Below are 6,704 nucleotides of genomic sequence, written 5' to 3'. Positions count from 1 at the left end.
AAACATTAAATCCCATTTCTCACACTTCAAGCGTGGATTCCCAATTTCACCTCCTCCATCTCAGGAGCAAGAAATTAAAGCACAGTACCAGCTTCTTCCAAAAATGCTTTTCAGCTCCGCATTCTGAATTTTTCTCTGATTGCACCATAAACCATCAAGCTATTCTCAATGGTAAATTAATAGTAAATGGTAAATACCCATGATAAACACCCTTTGCTTATATTTATTATATAATAGTCACCATTAATTTGCATCTACTACACACTAGGCATTATTGGTAGTAGTTTTTAGGAAGTACACATATATTTTTACAATCTATAAAGTAATTATATTAGGATTATAATTATTATTACTAGTTACTATTTATTTCATGCCTACTTTGTCCCAGACACTGGATTGAATGTGTTGTTATAATAATGTTTATAACCTTCTCAACACAAATCTACATGATAGGTATTAAAGTCATCTTTTAAATGATGAAACTAAGATTCAAAGAGATGAATTAACTTATATATGAAGTACTTATTACTTTGGTTGACACCTAGAAAATGCCCAATATTACCTACTTTATTATTAATGTTACATGGTTTGCTATCGATATTAATTTTGGGAAGTCATGGGACATGTCCCTTGAATGGAGATTTGGCTAGGGAAGGTATGCCATATATAAAAAAATTAATGTTTGTACCTTTGAGCACCATTGTATTACCAATATTAATAATGGCTGGATACAGTGGCTCACACCTGTAATCTCAGCACTTTGGGAGGCCAAGGCGGTGGGTCATGAGGTCAGGAGTTCGAGACCAGCCTGGCCAACATGGTGAAACTCCGTGTGTAGTAAAAATACAAAAATCAGCCGGGCGTTGTGGCAGGCACCTGTAATCCCAGCTAAGTGGGAGGCTCAGGCAGGAGAATCGCTTGAACCTGGCAGATGGAGGCTGCAGTGAGCTGAGATCACACCACTGTACTCTAGCCTGGGCGACAGAGCACAATTCTGTCTCAAAAAAAAAATACTAATAGTATTATTGTTAGTAACATTAAAATAATACTAACAATACCATTAATGATGTTACTGAGATATACTGTATTACATTAGTATATACTATATTAATACTCTTATGTTAATAGTATTAATAGTATTATTATATATAATACTATATTATACATAATATAGTATATTAATAGTATTAATATTATATTAATGCAATGATTATACTAAAACACTGCTACTATTAATACTATTACATACTATAACAATACTAATAAAATAGCTCAGTTTTAAGTACCTACTGTATGCCAAGCAGTAGGCTAATATCTTTTGCAGTGTTTACTTTGTTTCAACCTTAAAAATCTTTGTGCAACAAACTCTTGTGTTACTTTCTGATTTACAAATGAAGAAACAAAGGATAAGAGAGATGAATTATATAAGCCATATAGCTTATAAGAAGAGAGCCAGGATTAGAATGTTGGCCCTCTGATTTAGAAGTCTTAGTTCTTAATCATTGTGCATTTGAGCTAGATGGAATCTTATATATCATTTTGTATTTAACTTATTTTACATATGAAGAAACTAGGACCCAATAAGGAAGTAAAACTGCCCATGATTATATAGCATTTACTGGTCTAACTAAAATTTGCTAATAATAATAGCAGCCAAGACGAATTGCCTGTTCATTGTGCATAGTCATGATGCAAATATTATCTTAGTTACAGTCCCAGTATCCAAGTAAATTAGGCTCCCTTGATCCCCATTTTTACTATAAAGGAAACAAAAATTCAGACAGGTTAAGTAACTTGAATAATGTCAGTAACATCTCTCATTCAGTGCCCTTTCCAGGTCATCATGATGGTTTCCATGTTTTCTCTGGGGATGTGCTGAATCCACCTCAGACCAATTGTTCAATATTCAGAAATTTTGTGAGATGGTGGTCAAACATAGCTATTATTTAAACCTATATTTTATAGACTAATGATTTAATACATTACATTAAAAACAAAGTTAAGCCCTTTGGTACATTTTTTAGTCATTTTATTCACAATACTAATAATGTTAACAGCATTAATAATAAAATTAATACATAATACTAATAATACCAATATCATTACTGCTAACACTGTATGCTTTATTAATATTAATTATATTATTAATATTAATAATTTGCAAATATTAATATTATTTACTATATATATTATTTTACCACATCTCTAAATCCTAACTATTGTACTACATTTTACTATTACCTAGACTCTTGAAATTATGCGTCTATTGTATCTGTACGATCGGAGCACTATGTATTGTTTGGTTTCCTATGAGACATTTTCTCCCACTCTGCCTTTAGTGATGTCATGTTAGTAGCTTGAAACTGGCCATGGGAGAATTATTTACACCACCTAAATGGGCAAATGCTACAAATCAGGGCAATTATCTCCCCCACATAATCAGTTACTAAATAAATATTAGTACTTCCATGGGTCATGAGGATTAAAACAGAAGTCAAAAATGTTTTCCTGAATAAGTTAGGTCATATAAAGAAAACTCAAATTTATGTTATACACAATCAAAGGATATAATATAGGTTCACTGAACTTTAAAAAACTAACTAGGTGATATGAGTAGTACCTTTTGAATACAAATACTTTAAAGTGACAATTCCCAGGAAATTCTAGCCGATATTCAAACTAAGAGGCTTTTAAGCATAACGAAACCTGTCTCTACTTCTGTATATCATGCAGACAACTTATTGTAAGACAAAGGGTGGAAGGAAGATGATTCTAAATTTATACAACATACGGCAAGGTAGAAACATGATCAACTACTACGGTTTCTATTGGTAGACTCCAACCTTACAAGGGACAATATAGTGAAGAGTAATGCTAAACCTAACAGTCAAAAAAAAAAAAAATTCCATTCAAGTGTGAGAGTCCATTCATTAGCGGTGCACAGCCTAAGAGGTGGAAACCAGTCCATGTGACTCACCCCAGACTTTGCCTGGCTTGGTAATGTGATGCAAAGCATTTTACCCCATGGGTCACTGGTTCAACCTGGCTTACACTGACAGTAAATGAAAGCTGCTGGCAGAAGAAGGTGATTTAATGCTCTGAATGAAATGAAGTAGTTATCTCAGCTCAATCCTGAATGTTCTCCTATTCCTTTCTGTAACACTTAACAGTCATTAGCACCCTTGTTTGTTGACAGTTTTGGCAGAAAGGCCAAGATAATAAAATGCCCAGAGATTAAAATCACATCTCACCTCGGTGGTTCCTCCAGAACAGAGCTGGGAAGGAAAATCTTGTTCTGCCACTTGTTCCCATTAGAGAACTTTAATTCCCAGTGTAATGCTTTTCTCAAAGAGCCTAGAGTCAAGAGTTCAAAAGAGCACTAGAGGGGGAAAAAAAATTGTAAAGCCTCTTGCTCTGTCATTTCCCTTTTGATTTTAGATAGGAAAATTCAACATTTCTAATGTCTTGCTCTTAAATCAAATTATTTGGAAGATATTTTCAGTAGGGGAAAATTTTGAATGGCTGAATTTTGTTTGTGTTTGTAGGACCTGTTTTGAAATCATTAAGTTGGGACAATAATAAATTATAGTGTGGAATTTTAGAAAACCTCATAACGATAGAAAAGAGTAGCTGAGCAAAGTGATCTCTCTCAACTCTTTTAAATATTTAGATCCCTGGATAAAAGGCCAGGTGGTTGTCATAGAATCAGAGACTGGGACACAAATCCAAGTGTCTAAGAGGGCATGCACTTTCGTCCCCAGTCTACCATTTACCAGTACTATGATCTTCAAATGATACGCATGCTGAACTAGATGGACTCTGATTTCCTATAGTCCAGATCTGTTTTTAAGCAAATAAAATATTCTTACACTCATTTTACCAGTGAAGTACTTAAATGTGTTAATATATTTAAAGTACTTGAAGCAAGGTCTGAAATATAAGTCCTATATAAATCTGTGTCTTTATATTATTGATGTTATTATTATTTAAAGAATAAAATAAATTTCCCAAAACAAATTGTAGAGGAAAAACTAAAACTCCAGCCCTACACATGTTTTATTTATTGATTTTTTCCATCAAAATACAGAATATTAAGCTGTCGCATGCAATAGGTCATCATTTCCCAAACTGTTGTTTTTAGGAACAATAATCCTTCAAGACACTCCTTTGTACAATTATTCCTTGGATAAAAATAAAATATGGGACATGCTGCTTACTATATCCCTTCTTAGAAAAAAAGAGTGCACATTAGCTTATTAAAGACTCTGCAGGAAGGCACAGTGGCTCAAGGCTATAATCCCAGTGACTCAGGAGGCTGAGGTAGGAAGATTGCTTGAGTCCAGGATTTTGAGGTTACAGTGAGCTATGATTGCACCACTGCCCTCCAGCCTGGGCAACAGAGCAAGACCCTATCTCAAAAAAGAAAAAAAAAAGACTTTCAGTAGTCTTTCATGAAGTAAATATATTCAATTAGGCATATACTGTGGTTTAAATGTGTCCTTCCAACATTTATGTTGAAACTTAATCCTTAATGCAATAGTATTTAGAGGTAGGGTCTTTAGGAGATGATTAAGTCATGAGGGCTTTGTTCCCATGAATGGAATTGGTGCCCTTATAAAAGAGGCTGAGATAGCCTGTCTGGTCCTTTTGCCTTTCTACCTTTTCTAGCATGTGAAGATGCCGGAAAAAGATTCCATGGATGGAACAGGCTCTCATTAGTACCAGATCTGCTGGTGCTGTGATCTTGGACTTCCCAGCCTCCAGAATCGTGAGATATAATTTTATATTATATACAAACTACCCAGTCAAAGCTATTTCTGTTACTGTCACAGGAATAGACTAAGACCACAAAATTTGATATTCTCAAACTAATTTGACACAAATTTTATTAGCACATAATATCTATATGGCTCTCCAAATGAACTACATAGGCCTCCTTTTCCAGATCTATAGAAATTAAGTCTTAATCACAGCATTTGACCATTTATACCACTTTAGACAAGCACTTACTAGGTGCTGGACTCCATGCTAAACTCTTTATAGCCATTACCCATTTAATTCTTATAACTCTGGAGGTCAGTGCCTTCATCATATCTTTACACAGAAGCAAGGGGAAGCTCATAGATATTTAGCAATTTGTATAAAATAATACAACCAGTATTTGATTGTAGGTTTGTCAGGCTGCAGGACCTAGGCTTTTAACCTCTAAGCTCTTTTGAGTAACTATAAGTAAATGAGCAGATGCTTCCTAACTAGAGCTGGCGTGCAGGCTGAGGTTGGACAGAGTGCCCCACTGAGAGGAACCTTGAACAAATGCCTCCTAAGTGACCCCAGATGGTGGAGCTAAGAAAGTGAGAAGGCGAAGGGGAAGCCAAAGTACAGATTCCCTGTGTCACAGTCAGAGCCACATAGGGAAAGGGCAGGCCACCCTGGTAAGGAGTGAACATTCTTTCTGGGAATAGTATAAGCAGGAGTTGGATATACCTCCACTTTCATACATTTCTCCCCATCTGTCAGCATGTGTGTTCTCTGTATGTTTGCACTACACTATTCAACCATTTTCCTACATATGGACATTGGTATTATCTGACATTTCTTACAATTTAAACATTCTGCAATTATTTTTCAAATGCAATAAACTGATTCTAAAGTTCATGTGGGAAAAAAATGCAGGAATTGTAGGAAAATCTTAAAACACAGTAATGGTGATATGGTGAGGGTTCTGTTGCTTGTTAAACTTAATATAATGTTAGTATGCTCAAAATAATAAAGTACTTTTTCAGGCATATAAAAATAAATTAAGGAACAAAATTCAAAACCAGGAAAAAATTCTATCTATAGAATTCAATAGAAAAAATCTGAGTCCTGCAAGTCAATGAGGAAATGATAGATTTACCAAAAATTGGTTTTGGGAATGATTATTTATTAGAAGAAAATAAATGTAGTCAATTACGTGCTCATAAACAAACATGAATTCAAGACAAATTTCCAAACATAACAATAAAAGTATTAAAAGAAAAAAATACCTATGTGTATTAACTTGGGGAAGAGGGAAGCCTAGTAAAGAAGATGAAAACAAAAAGTTGTAAAGGAAAAATAAAATACCAGAAGAACTTACAAGACAACAAACCAAAAATACCTTTGGATGGGAAGAAGCAACTTAATAAAATTAAAAGAAAAATTACAGGTTAGAAGAAAACATTTTCTACACAAATAAAACATGATTAATACTCTCAAGATACAAGTAGTTCTTCAAAATAGTAAGGAGAACATACGACTCAAAAAAATTGATATTCAGGGAATTTATAACAAAGGCAACAAGAAATGATGTTACCAAAATGACAGAGTAGGATATGCCAGCCTTTATCACCCCATAATAAAGCAAACAGAGATAGCCATCCCCAAACCAAAATAACACTGAGAGGGCTCAAGGGCTCAATTAAGAATCTCCATCTACATAGTGAAGCCAAAAACATGTAGAATATTCATGTAGGAAGAATTTCTGATGACATTAGCATATCTGAGATGCCAGGAGACATCTAGGAACAAAGAAGAAAGTTGGAGGATATTAGTTTCAGCCATGTGGTGGAAATCAACATGATGCCCAGTGACCTGCATCACCGAGGAGGATCTTTTGTCATTGAGTTAAGCAACAGACTTTCTCACTGTTGAACCACAGAGAGAGAGAGAGAGATACAGCTGCA

This window comes from Papio anubis, chromosome 8 (genome assembly GCF_008728515.1).
Source record: "Papio anubis isolate 15944 chromosome 8, Panubis1.0, whole genome shotgun sequence".
Classification (NCBI taxonomy): domain Eukaryota; kingdom Metazoa; phylum Chordata; class Mammalia; order Primates; family Cercopithecidae; genus Papio; species Papio anubis.
The sequence above is the reverse complement of the archived record's forward strand: the minus strand, read 5'-3'. Positions refer to the sequence as shown.